The sequence below is a fragment of the Bufo gargarizans genome, chromosome 4, assembly GCF_014858855.1.
Source record: "Bufo gargarizans isolate SCDJY-AF-19 chromosome 4, ASM1485885v1, whole genome shotgun sequence".
In the NCBI taxonomy this organism is placed as follows: Eukaryota; Metazoa; Chordata; class Amphibia; order Anura; family Bufonidae; genus Bufo; species Bufo gargarizans.
Genome location: NC_058083.1, coordinates 335,793,393 through 335,819,000, shown reverse-complemented (window position 1 = coordinate 335,819,000; position 25,608 = coordinate 335,793,393). Strand labels below are relative to the sequence as shown.

General features: G+C 40.6%; 1 protein-coding gene across 4 annotated transcripts in view; it reads right to left on the bottom strand.

Moving 5' to 3' along the window:
- Nucleotides 1–25,608, bottom strand: part of HIVEP2 (HIVEP zinc finger 2) — a 257,470-nt gene that overhangs the window by 161,033 nt on the left and 70,829 nt on the right. For 3 of the 4 annotated variants that reach the window (XM_044291698.1, XM_044291697.1, XM_044291696.1), the window contains one exon: nucleotides 23,412–23,538. The gene's annotated coding sequence lies outside the window, so the exon portion shown is untranslated. Of the gene's footprint in view, nucleotides 1–3,887; nucleotides 4,236–23,411; nucleotides 23,539–25,608 lie in introns of those variants that run through there. The other variant, XM_044291699.1, reaches the window with a different exon arrangement.

The window sequence follows — 25,608 nt, the reverse complement described above, 5'->3', positions numbered from 1 at the left end:
CCAAAAAAATAAACAATATGAACATGTCCTATTATTGTCCGCATTACGGAAAAGGATAGGATGTTCTATCAGGAGCTGGCATGTCCATTCACCAAAATGCGTAATGCACATGGCCTGTATACCTGTCTTGTGGATCCGCAATTTGTGGACTGCAACACACCCAACGGTCGTGTGCATGAGCCCAAACTGTAACTTTACTCCCTCTATTGCAGAAAGGAATTTAGTGCTGCGGACTTTCAAGCACACAGCAATTTTGTGTCAAAAAGCCTTTCGGTGATGAATCGTATTCTTACTCTCTTTTAGTGGCGGAAAATGTGCCAAAAATTACGCAGGTGTGGATATTTACTTGCATATTTTTGTGCGTATTACATCCCCCGCTGAAATGAAGTGAGACATTCTGCTTTAGAAAAGCCACAACACATCATTATTTACCCAGTACAATGTTATTCTGCAGCAGAACACAGGGCAGGGATTGACACTTTTCAACCCAACATAAGAACACGTGAGAAGTCTTTATGTGGCGTATTTTCTGGTGGATTTTTCTGTAAGAATATGTATGTTCACATGCCCCCAGGTAAAATATGGAAATAAAGTATGAAACCCTCCTATGCCAAGGGCATCACACTCAGTTTTCATCATACGGCCAAGCTCCTGATGGAGAATAAAAAGCATTTTTGGATAGCATGCTTGTGGAGAGCATTGTATTCAAATATTACTCCTAGACAAATACTGTAGCTCTTGCATAGAAACGGTGCTTAGATTTGCAAATCAGGCACATAAATCAGCATGGCCCATAGAAATGAATGGGTCAGTGTGCGTGGCCCATAAAAATGAATGGGTCAGTGTGCGTGGCCCATAAAAATGAATGGGTCAGTGTGCGTGGCCCTTAGAAATGAATGGGTCAGTGTGCGTGGCCCATAAAAATGAATGGGTCAGTGTGCGTGGCCCTTAGAAATGAATGGGTCAGTGTGCGTGGCCCATAAAAATGAATGGGTCAGTGTGCGTGGCCCATAAAAATGAATGGGTCAGTGTGCGTGGCCCTTAGAAATGAATGGGTCAGTGTGCGTGGCCCATAAAAATGAATGGGTCAGTGTGCGTGGCCCATAAAAATGAATGGGTCAGTGTGCGTGGCCCATAAAAATGAATGGGTCAGTGTGCGTGGCCCTTAGAAATGAATGGGTCAGTGTGCATGGCCCATAGAAATGAATGGGTCATTGTGTGTGGCCCATAGAAATGAATGGGTCAGTGTGCGTGGCCCCTAGAAATGAATGGGTCAGTGTGCGTGGCCCCTAGAAATGAATGGGTCAGTGTGCGTGGCCTCTAGAAATGAATGGGTCAGTGTGCGTGGCCCATAGAAATAAATAGGTCAGTGTGCGTGGCCCATAAAAATGAATGGGTAAGCGTGCGTGGCCCATAAAAATGAATGGGTAAGCGTGTGTGGCCCATAAAAATGAATGGGTAAGCGTGTGTGGCCCATAAAAATGAATGGGTCAGTGTGCGTGGCCCATAAAAATGAATGGGTAAGCATGCGTGGCCCATAAAAATGAATGGGTCAGGGTGTGTGGTCCATATAAATGAATGGGTCAGGGTGTGTGGTCAATATAAATGAAGGGGTCAGTGTGCGTGGCCCATAAAAATGAATGGGTGCATGGCCCCACAAAAATGAATGGATAAGTGTGTATGGCCCCAAAGAAATGAATGGGTGTGTGCTGTCTGTTATAAAAATTGAAAAATACGATCATGTACATGAGCCCTAAAACAATTTTTTTTCTGAGCACATTTACCCCAATGTAAATAGAAAGTAATGATGCAAAGCTTTGTCTCAGATAGCTTGCGTTACACAGGAACAAGATCATTCAGAACCTTATTACGGTATAATATAAAATTAAATTGTAAACGAAAAAGAGAGCAAAGGAAATCATTGTCATATTTAAATACATGATCACTGATTACTGTAGCTACTGAGGCGCACTGGTCTATTGGACCTGCACACACAGGCTGTCCTAAAACAGCACGGAGCTGCCAATGAACACCCTATCTTTACAGGTGGGAACATTGTGAGAATAGAGTAAGGATGGAGCAGGAAGAGATTCCAATACTGGAAATGCTGTAACACAGTGTGACACGAGGAATAAGACTGCACATGCTGCACCACAATTACAAGTGGATTATGGATGTCATACATTTAACAGACATGCAGTCCTAATGATCCTAGAACTAAACAATTATTTTAATGATGCCCTAATATAACAATTAGAACTGCAATAAAACTAAGAGTATGGAATTATTGCTTCAAGCTAACGCCGCACACATTTTCTGATCCTTTCTCTTAAATTTGCAGAGATTATTAACGCTACAGTTTACGCTATTACTCATGCAGACAGTTCAAATGACCTGCTACATATCTACTTGCGTTAACTTCGTCACCTGCGATGATAGCACATACGCTGCAGCGGCAGATTGATCCGGTTAGAGCTGCAACTGTGTGTTTGACAGAAGTGACAAAGTGGAGTTTGTCATTTGGCAAAACTTTACATTGTTTGTGGTTATCACAAACCGCAAACAATGTAGCCTGAAAATCTTAAAGGGGTATTCCATTTTCGGGGTGACTCCCCCTAAGTGGCCATACAGCCCCCTAAGTGGCGGTTTGACAGCTGCTGCAACCAATCACTGAAGATGCTTTCCTCTTGCATCACATGACCCACTGATAAGACGTAAAGGGGATGCATCAGCCACTGCGGCCAGTTACTGGCGCACTGTGGGGAAGTGAAGGAGCTGGAACCCATCGGCAGGGGGCAGGTAAGTATGCTTCTCTCACAAGGTCCAGCCATGTGCGGTAGTCTGCCGGAAAAGACCCCCGGAGATTGAAACCCCTTTAAATGCCAAATTCAGCTCTGCTACATCTGTACAATTAGGAGATATATATATTTTTTTTAACTAAGTAAGGGATTCACTTCTACTTTTAATATTTTGCAACATTTAGTTACAAATTAAAGTGCCAAGCGCAGATCTCCAATCTTCTTTTAGGACAAAGATTACCATTATGGGGCGAGTGGCTCATTTTAGAACGGTTCTATTCGTTTCCCTGTTTGATCTTCTGCAGATATACCGCAGAAATTCAGTTTAAAAGCTTCTTGAGAATCCATTATGTGCACCTATGTGGGATGACAGGCAAACCTACTGCAGAGTTATCACAAGACACAATGCAAGTGCAACTCTGCTACATCTAAAGTCCCACTCCACAGCACTATTCCTTTCCTGTTATATGTATGGCAGCACGTATATATGTGCAGTGAAAGTCAGTGTTATACATTGATATAACAATGAATGCACTACATTCGCGACACAGCGTTAATTCTATACTATTAACACTATAGTGCAACCACCCAGGAAAGGCTTTTCACATTGCTTTTAATTGGATGTATATGGGTAAAGTAAGTGCTTCACCCTTGTAACGGAATAACTACTGGTGGGTCCCTTTGACGCGGACATCTCTCAGGGGTCTTGTGAATCATAGGACAAATCAAAACAGGCTTTCCAGGCACAGTGCCATGTGTTAGGCATTACACAGAAGTACAGGCCTCTGTGGTACAGCTCCGGCTAGAGCCATACTGTGCCACTAATTTCTGTCACAGTCTGTTAGCTGTACATTTATTACGTACAAAGCCAATTCACGTACGCGGCTTTACAATGCCGAGGATAACCGCACAGTGATTTAGTACAAATCTAATAAATATATATATATATATATATATATATATAACTTATTGGCACTTATAATATGCATATATTTCTTCTTCTGCGTAATGCAACGCTAGTAGAGGATTCTGAGCCGCACTGCATACATTGAAAGGGTTAACATCCAGGATGAAAGTAGGCAGACTTACCCAAGGTCATAGAAAGAGACACTGAGTCTTCCAGCAGCCCACTTCAGCTACAGGAAATTTCAATATAATGCTGATTTTATATCCGTCACACGCCGAACAGAAGGGAAATCAAAGCCTTTTAACATTTGACTGGCACAATTTGAGCTCACGGTCCGTCTTGCTATTCTCTCCCCACCGAGTCCACACATCCGCTGCCAGAAAGAAATGAATCACTACTATCTGCATTCTCTTGCATTGCAATCTTGTGTCTCCAGCCATTCAATAAATGCAATAGACTTGAAATTCTTGTTATTCATTCCCATGAGAGGAAAAAAAAACAAAACAAAACCATCTAAACTGCAGCCGAGACTCCCATCAATCATAAGTCACTCACTGATACAGGGTGCAGGAGGAGACCTACTGATGTCAGCCAGTCACTAGAGAAAATACCCACTGATGACGCATATCCAGGCTTAAAAATAGCTACAGGGCCTCCACAGGGATTCTTCAACAGACACATTTAGATATGCTGTATGTGAGCAGTGCGGTGCTGGAGCTCGGCAAACATGAGCCACAGCACAGATAGCAGCTTTTCTGCAATGTATACACAGCCAAAATACAGCAAGAAACAGAATTACCACAACATATAATGTGCCTTGCTGCATTTCAAAGACGAAGCCTGCTCTATTCATTCTACCATCTACTTAATTAAATGACTTTATACAAATAAAGGTTATTTATTACAAAAGTCACATTGAAAAAGCATAAAACACACAACAATAAGGCAAAGCGCACTATAATCTTCCAAAAGAGAAAATAAAGCAAATGAGTGCTTTACAGGCATTGCATCCATTCAAAGCACAGTCAAATGCTTTTTATTAAGAAAACCAGATGTTTTATCAGATTACAAAAGGAAATCAAATTATGACAGGGAGTCATTAGGTCCAATATCACCCACATTTATTTGGAGAATAGCTACTTCATATATTTTATAGGGTTAAAAAGCCTAGCATACCTGTTATTAGAATATGCTGCCATTACAGGCATAAATGACCTCATAAAGTACTATAACTCGTGTTTACTAGGATATGCCATCACTATGTGATCAGCGAGGATCTGAGCCTGAGAATGGAAGGACCACAGTGCGGGTTTAGCGTGGCGCTTCCACTGTTTATCCCTTCACAGTTGGAGGGAAAACTTTGAGTGGGTAGTAGTGCTAAACCAGTGCTGTGGCTCCGTCATACTGAGGATTGGTGGGGGTCTCATCGGTTGGACCTCGCCAGTCACAAACTGATGGCTTATCTTAGAGATGTGAATAACTATTTAAACATGGCAGCATATTGTAGTGATAGATCCACTTTAAATAACGGAATGCGACTGCAGTGGGAATAATATCCACACCACAGGCTTGTAAGTTCAACAAAATGCAAGCTATTGGCTCAGTTTGTGGCCAATCAACTGATCATCTGATTATTTTACCATTGCCCTTCTATTAACAGATTCCCTCTGAGGCATCATACATATAGCTCAGTTATTACTATCCCCTACAGCTCCGAACCACATAGGGAATGATTGCTCTGTAATACAATATCCAATGGAGCACACAATGATTATTCTATCTAATCTCAACAGAAAAAAACCCATCTTTGTATGCTTCCAAATAAAACTGGAGGAGCAATACACAGTGTCATTTCCCTACAAAACTCCAACTACTCCATGCTTCACATGGGTCTGCATTCCACCAACCATGAAATGAATACTAGTGTACAGTGGGCACAGGAGATTCTAATACAATTATTTTATTTAGGTCTTTTTTTTTAAATGGCAACGTTTTGTCCACAGATGGCCCTTTTAAAGCCAAGACAAAAAAACAATTGAGGCACATGGAGGTACTGTGGGCCCTGTCAAGTTGCATGGATGCTGTATCATAGCTCTGTATATCTTAGGGCTTTACAGAGCCACAAAATTACTGTGTGCCCGAGTCCTTATTAAAGAGGACCTTTCACCGCTCCTGACATGTCTGTTTTAATAGCTTCGTGCATTCCCCATGTAATAACAATTCTGGAGCATCTATTCTTATGTCTGTATGTTGTCCCATTCCTCTATTATTTGCACAAGAAGTTATGAATAATTGCTAGCAGTCTGCAGTAAGGGTACAGAGGGGTGTACCTCCTCAGTCTCCCTCTATCCAATCAGTGCTGCCATTGTCAGACTGGGCAGGTACACCCCCCCCCCGCCCCCAACTGGTTACCACCCCTCTGTACCCTTACTGCTGACTGCTAGCAATTCATTCATAATTTCTAGTAGAAATAATAAAGGAATGGCACAACATACAGACATAAGAATAGATGCTTCAGAATTGTTATTACATGGTGAATGCATGAAGCTATTAAAACAAACATGTCAGGAGCGGTAAAAGGTCCTCTTTAAGTGATTACAATCCTAAAAGCATTTTCAGGAACTACTGCGTGCACGTCATAAGTAAGGCTGTTTAACCAAATGCAATATGGACTGATTAATTTTAATGTAAGCTGAGATAAAGAAGAACAATTTGAACAAGCGCTGGATAACTTCTTTTGTTCTGTGTAGGTCCAGCTTGTGCCACTAAAACAGCTTTGACCTGTTGAAGCATGGACTTCACAAGACATCTGGAGGTGCCCTGTGTTATCTGGCACCAAAATAACAGAGGATAGTGCGGAAATCTTGGAAAACCCCCTGTATAAATCTATAGTACAAGTGAATATAACAAACATTGTAATATATATTTATATAGAGAAAAATTCCTCTTTCTCCACTTATCAGGCTCCTAGCCTCCTCCCCCAGTCCCTCCTAAACTGAACTCTCATGCTGAATTCCACTTTGACAGATGAGATGGATTTTCACCTCACTGACAGACAATAAATGCTGCCTATAGACGTCTACAGAAAGAGGAAGTAGTAGAGAGTGAGAGAAGCAGAGACAAAAACAGAGAGGCTGCAGCAATATTAGGTTTTCTGCCTCATCCTGGTGCTTTATTCACAGCTACGGTGCTCAGTACTAATGTACAATGTTATCAATGATGCTTCTGTGTGTGTCATAGATAAGGGAGCATGCTCTCTTCTTCTCTGTGCGCAGAGTGTGAGAGACATCATAGTAGCACTGCAGGGGCCAATAGCAGGGAGGTGCCACAGAGTCCCAGCCAGTGACCGGGTGCCATGGCAGGGTAGTGCTAGCAGGACATACAGACACCCCAAAGACTGTCTCGATGGATCCCGGACTGCTGGGAGGCATGTTAGCTAGTGTCCACTTAATAGCTTAGTGAAAACTAAGGCCTCTTTCACACGGGTGTCGCGGAAGAGGTCCGGACGTGTTGCGGGTGCATTGCAGGAAACCCGCGCAAGTGCGCACACAATTTCAGTCAGTTTTGTCTGCGATTGAGTTAATTTTTTTTCCACGCAAGTGCAAAGCGTTTTAATGTGTTTTGAACGTGCGTGATAAAAAACTGAATGTGGTTCCAAGACCCAAACCCGGACTTCTTGACTGAAGTTTGAGTTTGGGTTCGGTGTTCTGAAGATGCTTCTATCTTCATTCAGCAAGACCTGCGCTGACGTCACCGCGCTCACTAGGATGACGTCAGCGCAGGTCCTTTTGCAAGTCCTGCAAGAAGAAGAAAGAAGAAAATAACGGCTGCGCAATCAAGTGGATGAGGTGAGTAACTTTTTTATAATTTTTTTACTTCAAGGGACATTTTACTTAGCATTCTGTATTAAATAATGCTGAATGCCGGAATAGAAAAATCAAATAAAAAACTGCTCGATTCGCCATTTTTCAAAATGTGGAATGCACGTGGCTTTTTTGGTTTATTTTTTTGCGTGGTATCGAATATCGCAATACTTTTTTATGGTATCGAAACCGAATCAAAAATTTGGTATCGCAACAACTCTACTATAGAGTGGATGGAGCTGTGTATTTCTGGAGCCAACTTACAGCTTCAGGGCTACACTGAAACCGCTGATCAGTGAGTATGGGGTATTGGCCTCAGCTGGTAAATTATTTCTGGCCTATAGAAAGAATAGGCTATCAATAACAAATACCATCAATACCCTCTTTACAACAGTCTCAATCTGTGGTCCAGGCCATGTACAACATCACACGTGTCTTAATACCATCTTTATCTGTACGTGCACATTAGTTTATTAACTCAAAATGGCAGGTAGTAGTTAGTGTTAAGAAAATCTAAAACATAAAACAATATACTTTAAAAATACAAAACATAAAAAAATTGATGAGCTGGGAAGAAAACAAGTACAGCGCGCTATTCTAGTTTCCCTGCTGCCAGCAAGAATTTTCTGGCTCATGGGATTTGTGCAAAGCAGCACCTTGCCTAGGTAACATAACAGAGATATAAACATTACTACTCGTTTTTCCATCTTGATCACGTGACAATCTGTACAGTTCATATTCCGTACATTATATCTATTGTAAAACAAAAAAAATACTCATGATCAGAATGGTAGGTAATATTAAAAGGTACATGAATCTTTACAACCAGTACATATATTATTTTATTATCTATTTATAATTACATAAAATCAAATTAGCAATTTTTCTAATATTTCTGAAAAAAATCCTGCCAATGTGTGTTTGCAACTACTACACAGACTTCTGTCTACAAAGTCTAAAATTGTAGTCAGCAAGAACTGGGGATCAGATGGCACAAAATATGACTGCCGTATCCGACCCAGCAGGCTTTACTTCTTGTCTGTTTACTTGGATATAGATAGGTCTAAATAGAAGCTGTATACATTAAATCTAATAAAAATGATTGCAAAATGACTTAATCTTATCAATTTATATGCATGGGAGAAACACAAAAAGGTTGCTCCAAGGGGTTGTCCAGGTTCAGAGCTGAATCTACAGTAGACATATCCCCTTCTTCCTCCACTCAGCCTCTCTGAGACGAGCATTGGAGCATTTCATGCTCCGATGCTCTCCCTTGCCCTACGCTAAATCGCACAGGGCAAGGGCTTTTTATGGAGATCCAGTGACGTACCGGGCTCTCCATGGGTAAGCTAGGCAGAGGCTTCCATCCATTAATGCCAGTGATGTCACCGGGAAGACTGCTAGGCAGAAGCCTCCGCCAAGCAGTGTAAAAATAAAAACGAAAAAGTGTGATTCAGCGCAGGGCAAAGGAGAGTATCGCAGCATGAAATGCTCCAATACTCATCTCAGAGGGGCTGCGTGGGGGAAGAAGGGGATATGTCCGGGTTCAGCTCTGAACCCAGACAACCTTTTTAAAAGACACATATAGTGTACCTATAGATCAGGGATCGGCAATCTTCATCACTCCAGCTGCTGTGCAACTACAACTCCCAGAAGGCACACTTACTTGGGTGTTCTTGTAACTCTCATAGAAATTGTAGTTTCAGAGCAGCTAGAGTGCCGGAGGTTGCTGATTCCTGCTATATCTAATGATGCAATACACATTTTACAACCAACAGCACAATAGAAAGTATCCAATGTTGCAATAATGGGTGCTAAACTATACCACAACAAGGGTTGGATCTAGCTGCCGATAGGGTTAAGAAGATTCTACAATAATGGCCCCATTATTTGGCTTATTCACATGCCCATTCCTTTTGTGTGCCGTCCGTTTGTCAACTGCAAGTCAACTAGGCTATTAACATATCTATTTTTTAGCGGATATGTGTGCCTGGTTTGAGAAACTCACTGCACGTCCCATTCTTCCCTTCTTTAAAGGATCAGAATACCCCATTCAAGAAGGAGAAAAAAATAGACAGCACATAAAAAAAGTCATCCGTTTTTTTGCAGATGGGAAATCGACATGGTCGTGTGAAAACTGGATGCTATACTGATGATATACTGTAGCCCCTTCTCTTTTTCCCCATACTGCACATGGCCACACAGGACACTGTGACATCAAACCAGTAGCAATAATAGTTACTCCAATGAAAAGAAGTACTGTGAGTGTGGCCTATATGCAAGCAATATCAGTAATAATGTATTATTGCATGTTAGTAATTATGCAATTGCATGAAAAGTCTTGAAATATCTACAGATGAGATTTTGTATACTGACGTTTTATTTCTCTCCGCCTTTAATTTATTTAGTGTAAGTAATGAGGTTACTAATTACATAGTATCTAGGAGTCATCATTTCTGCTGTGATATTTCCATTTATTATCCAGCATCCTAAGAATAAGGTAATTTGGAGGACTACTTGGAGGACAGATTAGGACACAGATTATTTTTATTTTTTTCAGGTTAAGAATTACTCCTCTGGCCTGCGGATTCTTGCTTCAGTGTTCAAATGCAGAATAAGGCGTTCCAAAAAGGTAGAAATGGCTGCATTGCAGAATCTTTCACTTCAGTCCTGCATCAATAAACCAAATTTATATGTTGCACTACTGTATCACCGCTGTATAATGATTGCGCAAGGTTTTAAGATAAAACAAACACATCCATAAATCCAGCTAGTTATGCCGGCAGGAAGGAGCCTGTGCCCATGAGGCCGCAGACAAACAGTGTTTTTGCTTTTCTTGTCTAGCTAAAAATACAAGCGCTAATTATTTTTAGCTCCAGGACCAAGAAATACATTCACATTTCTGTTTCTTGCACATGTTCTGTCAGTCTGCTGCGGCACTTGTCAAAGCTGTCCTCAGGCACCCTACCCATAACAGTTGTATGAGAAATTGAAGGTGTCTGTAGGTAAATTCAGTAGACGGCTACCAATATTGTGTCTACTAGGATTAAGAAGATGTATTAGCGTCAACATGTAAAAGACGTAAAACACGATGGTATTATGTCACTGCTTTCATAAAGGTATACTGTATGCACGAGAATGATAAATAAAGCACAAACTACAAATTCAAACGGTGCACACTGTTTAATAAATCTGTAATGAGTTTGTGGCTAATTTTTACACATTTGATAAATTTGTCTTAGGGTACTTTCACACTTGCGGCAGGACGGATCCGACAGGCTGTTCACCATGTCGGATCCGTCCTGCGGCTATTTTGCCGTGCCGCCGGACCGCCGCTCCATCCCCATTGACTATAATGGGGACGGGGCGGAGCTCCGGCGCAGCACGGCGGTGCACAGAGAAAGGGGTTAGCCCATCTAGGACATTGATGGAGTATCGCTAGGATATACCATCAATGTCAAATAGGTACAGGTTCCACCTCTCGCAATCCTATCTACAGAACAAGTAGAGTAAACCACACATGCATAGCATGCTCTCCATTTATGGGAGTTCCAAAAAAAAGTTATCTAAAGTGTCTAATAAAAAAACTAAAACATTATTTTTATCTTGACCCCTATTAGACCATGTTCACCCAGCCATGACTGGTCTGACTGATCCAAACATCACCAATGGAGCACATTAACTTATTAAAGGGTGTGGGATGCTTTGAAGCAGTAAGGATAAGAGCAGTCAGACCTACTGATGGAAGCTCTGGATGGCAAGATAAACTGCTTCTACTACTCTAGAAACAATACTAGTCTTTAAAAAGTAAAAAAAAAAGAAAAGTAGTCTATTATAATTTCCTAATTTCCTGTTCACCTGCTGGTATGACACTACAATGTACTCATTTTCTCAGCCTTCATTTCTTCTTGACTCTTCACATTTGGCAAGTCAAACAATACTCCACCCTCATTAACTTGTATTGCTTATCTGAGAAGAAACTCTGAGTAGCAACATAAGACGGACTATAATGGGCACTGACTTTTTCAAGCTAACCGATCCATTTACATTTTGGTAAATATTTTAAGTACTTTTAAATAAAGATTATCATAAATAGGTATCTCTAAGCAAAGAAAAATTTAGCTACAAAAATATGGGCCCCCATGCTCCTTACACAGTCCACACCCCACAAAACTAGCAGGACTTTTTCTTCTTACTCTTTGGGCTGTTGATGTTAGCAAGCTGAGGTTTTTGTAAGTGATCCAGGTGACATGCAGTGGAAGAGCATCCTTGTCTGAGGAACACTAGCTCCCTTGTCTCCTGTTACAGAGGTACTTCTGTTCATCTGTATGGCGAGTAGCTGGAGAGTTGTGGCCGGGTGATAAAGTTGTAAGGCTTCAACAGAGAAGACTTTGGTTGATTTTACACCTAGGCCTCCACTTTCCCTGTGTCATGGTTTTAATCACTACTTTCTGCTCTTTTCTTTCCAGAAATATGTGGTCAGGAAAAGATAACTTGTCTGAAAAACAGCTGTTCATATATTTATATCACTGAATATATATTTGGATTTCAACTGAACTGTTAATCCAAACTATGTAAAAAATGAATGCTAATGTAATACAATAATCACTTTCAGAAATAAATGCAGGAAATATTCACCGCTCTAAAGGGAAAATCCTAAAACTCTTCATGGCTATTAGTAAGTTAAAGGGGCTGTGCAAGCATTATATATTGATGACCTACCCTCAGGATACATCATCAATATCTGATCAGCGAGGGTCCAGCACTTTGCACCCCTGTCATTCAGTTGTTTGAAGAGGAGTTGGCGCTCTATGCGGCGCTACTTCCTTTTCATTACATTGCATGTCATCTCCCTTGTAGCTGCAACACAGTGTAATTATAAGTACTCGCTCATTCAGGTGAATGGAGCAGGTACTTGTAATTACACTGCACTTCCGAGACTGCAGGCATGGAGCGTCACCTCCTCTTCAAGCAGCTGATCGGTGGGGGTGCCGGGTGTCGTGAGGATAGGTCATCAATATATACTACTTGTACAACCCCTTTAACATTGCTTACCAAATAATACATATAATAAATTAGTATGGGGGTGAATGGGTAGGCTGGGATTTTTGTACGCCTTATATTACAGAAAATTATAAATGTGTGATAAATGTCAGCTGTAGAGGTTAAAAAAAAATATATATTACATTTTATTAAGTACAAGCATAAACCCGGAAAGCCATATACCAGATACAAATGCCTAAAGACTGAATGAGAATGATAATATTTACATGACATTTATGATTCTTCAAAGGAAGTGATATAAATGTTTACTTTCTAGAAGGTAAACTTATATGAAGTTGTTTAGAGGGTAACGGTCATATATTTTTTTATTTGCTAGTTTATTAGAGCTAGGCATGTATACCTGAGTCAGGCTCCATTCACACGTCCGCAATTCCGTTCCGCATTTTGCGGAACAGAATTGCCGACCCATTTATTTCTATAGGGCTACACGACATGCGGCCCGGATCCAGAAATGCGAACCCGCACTTACGGGTCCGCAATTCCGATCCCGAAAAAAATAGAACATGTCCTATTCTTGTCTGCAGACAAGGATAGGCATTTTCTATTAAGTGCCGGCGATGCGCGGTCCGCAAAATGCAGAACGTGTCCGTGTTTTGAGGATCCGCGGATCCGCAAAACACACACGGATGTGTGAATGGAACCTTAGTATGTCAATGATGCATTAGGCTTCAGAGTGAGGAGGCGTGTCTCTCGGTAATCTAATCTGATTGGCTGGCAGGGAGCTGCTGGCTACAGCAAATGTGCATGTGACCCGAGGGAATGCAGTAATGGCCTCAAAGAACTGGCAGAGGCTCCATCTTGAGAAGGTCCTCATATTGTAAATGTTTAAACAGCCATAACTAAGGGGAAAACTCAAGGAAAACAGTGGTATGTGAAGAAACTAAAGATTGCTTTATGCATAATGCTGCTGTAGCAGTAACATATGTTAAAAAAAAAAAAAAAAAATTATGAAAACATGAGTTACCCTTTAAAGAGGACCTTTCACGGGTCAGGACATTATAATTTAACTAGTGTATTCTGTGGGGCATACTTATGGCATATTACACTGCTTACTATTTTTCGTATCCTGATCAGTCTGACAAATGCATTGAAATGCCGGATCTGTCTCTCCGGTGTCATCCGGAAAAACGGATCCAGAATTTATCGTTTTCACATTTTTAGCGGTCTGAGCATGTGCAGACTGCAAAAATGGATCACTTTTGCTTGAACACTCGGGGCCGGATCCGGCATTAATGTATTTCACCAGGAAAAAATGCTGTATCCGGCATTCCGGCAAGTGTTCTGGAATTTCTGACGGAGATAAAACTGCAGCATGCTGCGGTATTATCTCTGTCCTGAAAAGGCAAAAAGACTGAACTGAAGACATCCTGATACATCCTGAACGTATTGCTCTCCATTCAGAATGCATTAGGATAAAAGTGATCAGTTCTTTTCCAGTATTGAGCCCCTAGGACGGAACTCAATGCCGGAAATTAATAACGCTAGTGTGAAATTACCCTAAAAAGTACGGGTGGAATAACAAGACTATTGTGGCTTTTCAAATACTCAGAATTCTTGTTATTTTTGGGAACACCCTGTGGATTTTCTGTGACACCAGGGCAAGGAATTGAAGACTGATTTATTGTAAATGCTGACCTTGGCTATAATATCACATGTAACTCGATGTAAGCTGGTATCGTAGAGGGGTTTTAGGACACCCTCCCCAACGCCATGCAATTTTATGTATGCCCCTAAAAGTGCTCAACCTAAAGAAAAAAAACACTTACCTACTCCACCTTGGATTGGAAGCAATAGAGTCAGGACTCTCAGCACTGGAGCATAGTGTTGGTGAACCAGTTAAGTGGCCTTTTTTTTCTTTGGTGGATCGTAATGAAAATTGCTGTAGGGGTCGGACAACCCCTTTAAGGTTTATATGAATGTGATTTAAATATGTAATGGTAACCAGGAATTAACGAGAGGACCATAGATACACATAAAAAAGAAATAACGATAAAAACAACAGCATATTAGAGGGGTTGTCCACGTTATTTTTGCTGATTACCTATCCTCAGGATAGGTCATCGATATCAGATGACCCCCGCCGATCAGCTGGTTGAAGAGAAGGCTCTTCTCTTCAATATCGCAGCGCTGAGCAGATGTAATTACAAGAAGCCGTTCCATTCATTTTAGTGGGACGGCTCGTTCTTAAATAAGTGTATAGGAAGGAGCCGCCCCATACAAGTGACTGGGATAGCTTCTTGGAATTACAGCTCCTCACCACCGCTGTTGCGATAGTGAGCAGGTAAACAATGAAGGGAAGGCTGCGCTGGCACGGCAGGCAGCCTTCTCTTCAACCTGCCGATCGGCGGGGGTGTCAGAGCCCCACCGATCTGATATTGATGACCTATCCTGAGGCTAGGCCATCAATAAAAATAACTTGGACAACACCTTTAAATTATTTATGCACAATGTTTTAGAATATGAAAACAGCAATGCAGCATAATTTGATTCACACAGTGAATTCACACATGTATGCAGACCAAGGCAAAAATATATTACCGCAAAGTGCATAGGCATGAACAGTTTTCTGGTAGCCATTATATTTTTACTGAAAGGGCACAGCAAACTATCAGTTTGCAGCCATTCATTTGTATTTTTCAATGCAATATCCCTGCTCGTTTCCATGGAGCTAAACCTCTCATGTTGTACGCTAGCAAGAAAACAATGTGTAAGCCCTCACTTCCAAGCTCGACATTGTATCCACATTATCTTTTTTAGAATGCATCCTGCTCTAACCATTGCCCTATATGCAAGTGGTAAAATCATTGTATATATACAATTAAAGCATCTGCACTAGCGGTTTAATTGTCTTCATTAAGCAGAAACAACAAATCTAATTTTTTATTTCTGAAAAACACCCTTTTAGGTTCTTTTCACATCATGTTTGAGGCCCACATGAAACCTCTAATTTATTATTGCAAAAAATACCATGCAACTTTATACCAACTGTATACTATTTCATGACTGCTCCTTTGTTTCTTGCCACTATGCTGTAACAATTGTAACCGCCTTCCTAAATGTATGGTTGTATGTCCAGAGTACAGCCACATACCTTAGAAAAGTTATAAAAACTCCAGTGTTGCATGGTAATTAGGGCTAAAGAGCCCGCTGAATTAGCAACTTGCCAAATCTTTGACTGACATAAATGACACCACCTACATCATGCACAGGCCTCTCCAAACGCAGTTTAGTGCATGAGTAAATTCAAAATGAAACCTCTACCGACAGTAGAGAAGTCATAATGCGCTTGACACAGTTCACTCAATTAAGGGTCATTGTGCTTGTTCTGCCCAGCAGGGTTAGAAAATCATTCAAGTTCATTCTGCCAGAGTCTTGGTATTTCTCAAGTGGTTAGAGTGGTTATAGCACCATCTAGAGGTGTTAAGTTGTATTACACTTTGTTTTTCCTGTTACAAAGACTACTGCATTGTGGGTGGTGCACTGCATTGTGGGAGGGCAAAGCATCCTGGGAGAGAGAAGCCTCCAGTCTCCAGGACACATCAACAGAGCTGTCCTTTTCCATATCTCCTTCTCAAACTCAACCATCCTTGTAAAAGCATATCTGTAAGAGGTCTACCTTTGTTTTAGGGACTTATGCAGAGCTGTTCAGATAGTTGTAATTGTTACTCAGAGAGTTGTTACTACTCAGAGTTGTTATTAGCTAGACATGTAATTGTATGTACAGGCAGCCATTTTACTATGTGCTTCAGTGTTAATGCAAATGTTATAGTACTTGCTATCTATACTTTATACTTACAAATTGCTATTTGTATTCTTGTAGTTTTACCAAACAATCCTGTTTTGCCAATCAACAATCCAGTTTTACCAATAAACAAGTTACACTATAAAGAACAGTCCTCTTATTTGGAAGACAGGAATGGTTTATGCGGAATGTCACACTGTGTGAATGTGTATGAAGACAGAATAGTGTGTGTGCACCAAAATAGATTTGGAGCGGTATCTGGATAACCAAGGAGGTGGCTGTCACATCAATCTACCAAAATGGGGCCTGGTTACCACTTGTTCAAAAGTTACTTGAGAGTCCTGCATTGTCTAAGCAGACACTTCAGATGCAATTATCATAAAGCACTGGAGATTCTAGAACTTTTTTTTTTTTTTTTCAAAAGCTTTATTGAATAGGTAAGATCTGTTACATATGAAAAACTTTGTTTTTTAAGCTGTGTGGATGTAGTCTGAACACATAGCCATAAGATTAGAAAAGAGCATAATTTTTTTTACAGTTTGGTAGGAACAGTTCTTAGTGCTAAAACCTCTTAAAGGGGCTGTCCAGTTTCATGATATTGATGACCTATGCTTAGAATAGGTAATCAATATCAGATCGGTGGGGTCTGACTCTCAGTAGCCCTCTCTATGAGCTGTGATGCTAGTGCAAGAGCTGCATTCTCTTAGCATTTTACATTGTAGTGGTAGTGGAGGGTAATTACAGCTTCCTCTCTCATTCACTGTAATGGGACAAACAGCTGTAAATTACACTGCACCCCCACTACAGGTGTAGTCATGCAGGTGAACATTAAAGCGAATGCAGCTCGGGTACTAGCACCACAACCCCTTCAAACAGTTGATCAACAGGGATGCAGAGAGTCGGACCTCCACAAATCTAATGACTTATGCTGAGGATAGGCCATGAATTTGATGAAATACAAAATACACAGACAGACAGAAAAATCCGGTGTGGGTCTTACTGACCTAAATAGGAAACATATACAGCTAAACACTGATCGCTGCAGGTCTGGTGCTCCACACTAAAGAAATGGTGCATCAGAGCACAAAATGGATCATATGCGCCAGTTCTATATCACTAAGGATGAGGAAGGAAGTAAAAAAAAAGGCAACACTACAAAACAAACTAGTAAGGTTATCCAACATACTCTACGCAAATACCGAGACACGTTTTATTTGAATGGCACGTATGCATTGTGTTTTGCCATGCAAGAATTGATCTGTAAAGGCTCTAGTGAGTTTTGTGTATTTAGTCTGTTAACAAATGTCCCCACAATAACTACTGTCAAGATTGTGTAACGTATTAGTGGAAACATCAATACTTTTAATGTTTTCTTGGCTAATTTTGTACTTCCGAAAGGCCGTCTGGTGCTAAACTGCATCATGATTGGGTTTGTTTCCATAGTACAGATGTCCTGGAGAATGGTTTCCTAGTTAAACTTAAATATTTCAAGCTTTATTATTCTAATGACAATTAATTTTAAGATTATAAACTCATGGGATAATTATTCTTGGAGAAGTTGAAAAGAAGATAAAAATCAAATAGCAAAAAAATAAAAATTTGCAAAAACATTGACAAACCGAATAAACAATGCAATAAGCACCAAACGCTTGCACGCCATTGACACTCAATTACTACCCATGGGTCTAAAATAGATTTTTGTCACTAGTGACTTATGTCTATATATTTCCTTAACATCCGTAAAGTGAGGAGATAATTAAAGCTGTAGGGGATTCTCAAGAGTTTCCCCGTAGCTTGTAATAATCATGACAATGTAACAACATGGCAGAATGGCACGTAAAACTGTTTTTGAAACCATTGTGAAATCGAATATAAATGTAGTTATCACATTTTTAAAATCCATAGGCTAAATACATATGCTGTTTATGGCAGCCTGTATTCTGAAAACGCAGCAAAGACATAGCCTGTTGTAACCTGTGCAATAACGTTCCAATTATGGGGAGTCTGACTTTTGGGACCCATCGATCCGGAGGATAAAGAAAGCAATTTCCCTTCAACAGTGCTTACGGATTGTTGATAAAGGCTGAATGGTCTTAATCAGATGGCATAAACTGAGCTGCCACCACATAATTATCCAATGGGAGCTGTTCCCTAAAATAAGTGAGTCACCTAAGTTCACAGTGTATACTGATGTGTCCCTCTGTGTTGTGGATAATTATTCAGTTTTCTGTGAAAGGGATTAATGGTTAAACCCATTAAGCAGACACTTGTCATATGATATTCTATGGTGTACAGAAAAACGTGGCTTCGTATGCAATGATCATTTCTGTTACTATAATGTAACCTTACAAGGTGTATACATAAACTATGTGACCAGCAGTAAGAACAACTGATAGGAAAACGCTTTGCGCCTAAATTATCAATAAAAGCTGCAACGTTTTTAAAAGTTTCATACTAGCTTTTACAGATCTGGGAGGCTGTTCCGTTTGAAGATCCGTCCAAAATTCGGCAAATATGCCAAAAATTGGCCGGACAAATACCGCTATGCACATCGTTTTTATTCTGGCCGATTGCCGGCATTCTATTCAGTATGGGCCTGCCGGAATACTCTGACAGTAGTGTGAAACAGTCCTCCGGTAGGTTTGTAGATTAAGAAAAGACAGATAGTTCTGTGTTTTAATGATTCAGTTTCAGATGGAGAGAGGACAAGATGTTAGAGACAGCGGACAATCACTGGGGTTTTATTGTAGCGCACGAGTGATGTCATAGGATATGTATCATAGTTGGGTGTCGCCAGCATAGAGATTGTACTGAATACCAAATTTGCTGATAATCTGTCCAATAGGGGGTGTTTAGAGAGAAAAGAAGAGAGGACCTAGGACTTAACTCTGAGAAATGCCAACAACAAGAGGAAGTAGAGCTAGCAAATGAGACATTGACCATTCTTTTAGAGAGATTATTTGTTCTGTACGACATAATTATTTTCTAACATGTGGCCAATAAGACGTTTCTTGATACCAATACATTTAACATACAGATGTTTAATTTTAGACAGTACAAACTTAAGGTGGCCATATACATAAAAAATGGATGATTTCAACCAAAACAAATGTTCATGGGTTGAAATGAAAGATTGTTTTAATAGAACAATAACAGACTATTATCTGAAAAGAAGTAGGCCGTGTTTAATATTTTAATTTCATATTTTCATTTATATTCGCCCGATTCCATCAGAGGTATGACCAGTTTAAAACATTTGTTATATGTATATTCAAACATTTGTTCAACCATCAACCAACTTTTATCTAATGTGTATGGCCACCTTTAGACTAGACATTGTAAGATTTATTACAGTAGCTGATGCTGGATGACAAAACTGGTGCACCTTTAGACTGCCTCGTCTAAGTTAATATGACCTATTAGTTGGCTTACTTTACTCCAGAATTTGGCAAAATGTTGGTGCATTTTATGGCGCATTGCTCACCCAACACCCAATTTCCAATAGGTCATTCTTGTAGAAGTCATTAAAAATTTGTCTAAAACACATGGTGCAAACCAGGTATGCCAGTTTTTGCAACATTTTCATTAGTAAATCTCTCCCACAGAATCTAGTGACTTCCAAGAAGAACTTGGTCGAGTTATTCCTGACAATATAAATGAAAACCAAAAAGATAATCATTTAAAAACAAAAAGAAAGTCTCTGTGCAGCACATTTGTAATGCATAAGCTGTTATATTACTATGTCGGCAGATGACAATTCCACCTGGGAAAGCTTATTGTGTTCCATATCATAACAGAATTATACATGACTCACAGTATTAGTATTACACATTTCACAGTCATATCGCAGTAACATGACTAACACCCGATTCAACTGTAAAATACAACTGGCTCTACTACAAAGAAAAGCATAAACCTTACTATTCACAAAGTGCATTAAAACATTTAAACAAAACTACAGGACAGATGTAGCTCCCGTTACTAGATCCTTTCATGTCACGTATCATGGTCTGCTTAAGAGAATTGAGACTCCACATAAGACTGCCCACAATCGTTTGGGAGAACTACAAAAGGTATATATGGACAATACATGACCAGTACAGAAGCCTTGCAACATCAGAAGACCTTACAACTTGTGCACCACCCCATGGATTACTTAAAACCAATGCATCTTCAAGGATTATTTACTAGAAGTGAATTCTAAGAATAGATCTCCAAGTGTGTTCATTTACAGTGCAATAACAGCAGGACCACTGTGTAAAGCTAAATAGGAAAAAACTGGGTTATAACCATGATCCCAAAGATGCTCAGACAATCTGAAATATAGGCATACATGTCATTATACATTATAAAGTGGTTGCTGATTTGCCAAAAATTATATAATTGCTACATTTAATATCATATCTCAATCTCAATATCATTATGTCAATATGAGCAGTTCTGGGAGACTAGAGCTAAAGCTAGCTATTAACTGAAGATGAAAGGAACCGGAACCTGACAACTGGAGACAATCAGGTGTATGGAGGTAGCCCAGCTGTCCACTGACAGATGTTGGGTGAGGAATGGGGCATGTTAGAATTAAACATCCTTTGCTCCACTGGGAGGCTCCAGATTTGGCTTTCTGAAATTGGATTTCTGATCATTGGTCTGCGGTTGAAGGAACTTTCTGAGTCGCAGGGAAACCGGGAGAGCACATTGCATTAAGAGAAGGAACTGTGGTGAGCGTCCTTTTATTATGGTTTTGCAGTTTGTGTAATGACAGAGACCCTGATTCCATCAATGTATAAGTTGGTGGATGTCTTGCTCTATTGTAGTCTTCACACTCTATCAGGCTGAGCAAAAACCAAGGCAGGAGTCATCTCTATGCCATTCATACACTGCCGAACCCTTGATATTCAGGAGCAGCAGGCTCCCCCAGTTTACCCACTGCTGATTGAAAACGTTCTCCCCATAGATGGGAAGAAAGCAGTCAATCAGTAAGGGGATGGCAGAAGGGCTTGCCTCTTATGTATACAAGGACCCACCACTTATATCTTGCTGTGGTAGATAAGATGTGATTTTATTTACAACTACAGCAAGACATCTAATAAGTTATAATCAGAGAGGAATCAGGGTCCCTGCCATGACATTATGATGGCCTCAGATCAGGAAGCAATAGGTTACTTTCACACTTGCGTTTTGGCTTTCCGTTTGTGAGATAAGTCATGGGCTCTCACAAGCGGTCCAAAACAGATCAGTTTTGCCCTAATGCATTCTGAATGTAAAAGGATCCGCTAAGAATGCATCAGTTTGCCTCCGATCAGTCTCCATTCCGCTCTGGAAGCGGACACCAAAACGCTGTCTTCAGCGTTTTTCTGTCCGCTTGACGAAACTGAGCCAAACGGATCCGTCCTGGCACACAATGTAAGTCAATGGGAACGAATCCGTTTTCTCTGACACAATCGAAAACTGATCCGTATCCCATTGACTTTCAATGGAGTGCATGACGAATCCGTCTGGGCTATGTTACAGATAATACAAATGGATCGGTTCATGACGGATGCATGCAGTTGTATTATTCTAACGGATCCGTCTTTGCAGATCCATGACGGATCCACCCAAAACGCGAGTGTGAAAGTAGCCTTAAACCTGGTAAGAGATTCCCTTTAAAACGTTCTAAAATGAACAAAGGAATACCATACATATGCCATGCACATTATCATGCTTTGCAGTAATATTAAAGAAACCCCAAAAACGCTCCTCCGAGCACAGCACTAACAAGAAAAAAAATATGGACAAAACATATTCTTTAATATACCACCCTCATCTCGTTTTCAATCCACCCATCCTTTTCAAATACAACTATATGCACAAAAGTATACAATGTCTTATTTCCAACAAAAGTAATGTCCAAAACGTGGTGTGGACCCAGCCTAAGGGCTGTTTCACACGAGCGGATGCCGTGCGTGGCATCTGCTCCGTGAAAGAGTGCCAAGACCCGATGCAGACTGCAGAGGCACGGAGCATTAACATGACTGATAATGCTCCGTGCCTCTCTGTGATCTCTTTACTACGAAATCACAGTGACAGTACGAAATCCGTGCCTCTCTGTGATCTCTTTACTACGAAATCACAGTGACAACTGTGATTTTGTAGTAAAGAGATCACAGAGAGGCACGGAGCATTATCAGTCATGTTAATGCTCCGTGCCTCTGCAGTCTGCATCGGGTCTTGGCACTCTTTCACGGAGCGGATGCCACGCACGGCATCCGCTCGTGTGAAACAGCCCTAACACTTTACTTATTTTTAATTCTTATTTCAGCTGTTGTTACGGCAGTGGGTGTGGAACCACTGTGTCAAGAAACAGATTCGAATTTGAGCTGCTTCTAATAGAACCACTAGGCCGCTAGCTAGCTGATTGACAGCTGACCACTGGAGTCAAGAGACACTAATGCATGGCACCAAGCGGTCAGGCAAAATAGTAGCCAGGGACAAGCAGAGTACATGCAGCACAGCGATCAGTCCAATGTCAGGGTTGGCAGTGAAGGGTCATTAAGGAGGTCTGACATAGGTCAGGTCAGGCAGTGCAAAGTCACAATCTAGGAAACGGGCAGAAAGTTGGTACATGGGTAGAAAACAAACAGCAAGCCTTCCCAGGATACTAAAAAGCTAGGATACCTATTGCTCAGGCACAGGGGAAGCTGCCTTAAGTACCAAGATGTAGCCAGTCATAGCCTGGAGAAGATTAGGGTGCACACACAAGTCCTTTAAGAGCCGGTGAGACTGGGCACTGTAGGGGCAGAGGAAGACAAGCCTACTTGGAGGGACAGAGAGAAAAGGAGACGGGTCTGCACCATTGGAGCACAGAAACCTGGAACCAGAGAGTCGAGCAGTGGCAGCCGTAACAGCCTTTTAAATAACCTGCAACGTTTAGAAAATACTCCAGCTCCACGTGGTCCTAAACACAATTGCTTTTGACATTCCATCTGTTCCTAAACATTATCTATGAACTCTTTTTATTTTTAAGATATTGGTCAGCTATACTAAAATGTACCTACTGGTTTAGGTGAAATATTCTTCAGCCTCAAGATATCCAAGCAGCCTAGAAGTCTTGCAGGTCATAGTAACAGCCAGCCGTGAATTCTGGGGAATACGTCTTTATATTTCCAAGAAATGTACAGGCAGCTGGAAAGTAAACATACAATTGTGAGTAGATGGAAAGAACCATGCACACAAGTGAGAATACAGTAAATACAAATCTCAGTCATAGGTGTGTACAGGTTCATTCTCATTCTTTACCAGCAGGTCTGTTCATCACTGTGTAGCTTAACATAATGTTCTCCCAAAAACAGTAGCAGTAACATTAGCATTGACGGTCTGGTACATAAAGTAGATAGCATGCATTTATGTTGAAATGAATTCACTGAGAGGACAGGGTTTAGATCCTTGTAGCATGTGGTATATACTGTACATACATAAACTTGGTGTCCATAACGCAGCTTGTACAGATGACTGTAAAACAAGCAACAGCTTCCTTGTAGCAAACTTTTATTGGTCCATATGAGCAAAATAATGAACTGCTAGGTGTTGCAGATTTTTTATTTGTGGCAGAAATACCCTTAAAGCTCCATTTTATAATAAATGATCTTGGGCACTCTGAATGTGAATCAGTGATCTTCAATGCATTATTACAGAAATACAAAAGTTGACATCCACCTCCATGAAAACCTTGTACATATTTCAATCTAGTAAGATCCTAGTCATAGCAGAAGTGCACTATTTTGTAAATTTTTGAAACTACCACAATAAGATTTTGGTTGGGGTGATACCAACAGATTGGCAGAAACAGCTGACGTTCTTATTAGTGATTAGAGGAGCATGAACCAAACTAGGAACGTAAAAGGTTGATTTAACCCCTCTGACCCTACGATTTACCCTTAGTATAGAGTGGCATCAGAAGATACCACTTATCGCTGCTCCCATTATAGAATGTACATGTTAATTTGCTTAATGGAAATTGGCCTATTTATGGTGGGGTCACTCGACATAGCTGTATTCACCTACAGTTATGTATTATATGCCTATAGCCAGTTCTCAGGACCATTCAAATAATTAAATATGAACAAATTGATCTACCAGATGCACAGAATCAAGCACAGAACAGAATAAAAAATAAACATTAAATTGAAGCCATAATTTACATCCTACAAGACAAGTCAAAATTACTGCTGCAATATATAGGTACTGTATATGTACGGAATTGTGGCGATTTCCTGGAGCAATAGAAATAGAAGAAGCTGACTTTTTGATTGCACAAATACACTAATCATAAATAATCCAAGAAGCACAGTTAATGTGGTGGTTTCACTTTAAACTTTTCAAAGTAATTGAGAAATGTCCAAAAGTCAGAAGCCAAGAGAGGCAAGGGGAGTGCCCCGGCTGCTAACTTTTACCATTAGACGTGTGTTTACTTTTGGTTATGCAATAGATTAGGGATTTTCCAGTCATTGCCCCTTAGATGAAGCAATAAAGATACTGCAGATAATTACACCATTGTTAGCAGGGAAAGCACATTCCTCTCGCAATAACCACACTACTCCAATAAAAAGGCATATTGTACTTCAGCCTTAAGTCACCACTTCAGTCCGTTGCTTCACATTTCCTTTTACGGAACTTTTACCTATGGCCATAACATGTGGAGCCGTTATCTACTGCACAAGACCTGTGGCAATATAAAAGAGTATGACAGGAGCCAATGGCCTGAAAAACAGGTACAAACCCAATATACATTAAAGTGTGTGTATATAGGAACCATCACCACACTCCCTCCCGTATTTAATCTCTGCCTCTTTGAAAGCCTGGAAAAAATACCATGGAGGTGAGCACAAGACATCTGTTTCCATAGCAAAAATCACTCCAATAGAGGCGTTGCAGTACCTTATCCCTGATCTCTCTCTAGAGGGATGGAAAAAGGAGGGAATAGTAACGGTGGCGGAGTTGCTAAATTTGGAGGAACTTGACTCCTTTGAAAACTTGCAAAAAAGGTTCAAAATACACAAAAACGACTTTTACAAGTATTTGAGAGTTCGCCACCTCTTAGCCACAAATCCTACGCTACGGGTCCATTCACATACGGAACTCCTGTGCCAATGGAACTTAACACAGTCCAAGTGGAAGGGAGTCCGTCCTCTATATACATTCTTGGGCAAGAAAAACTCATTTGTAAAAACCACACCCATTATCTCGTGGGAACAG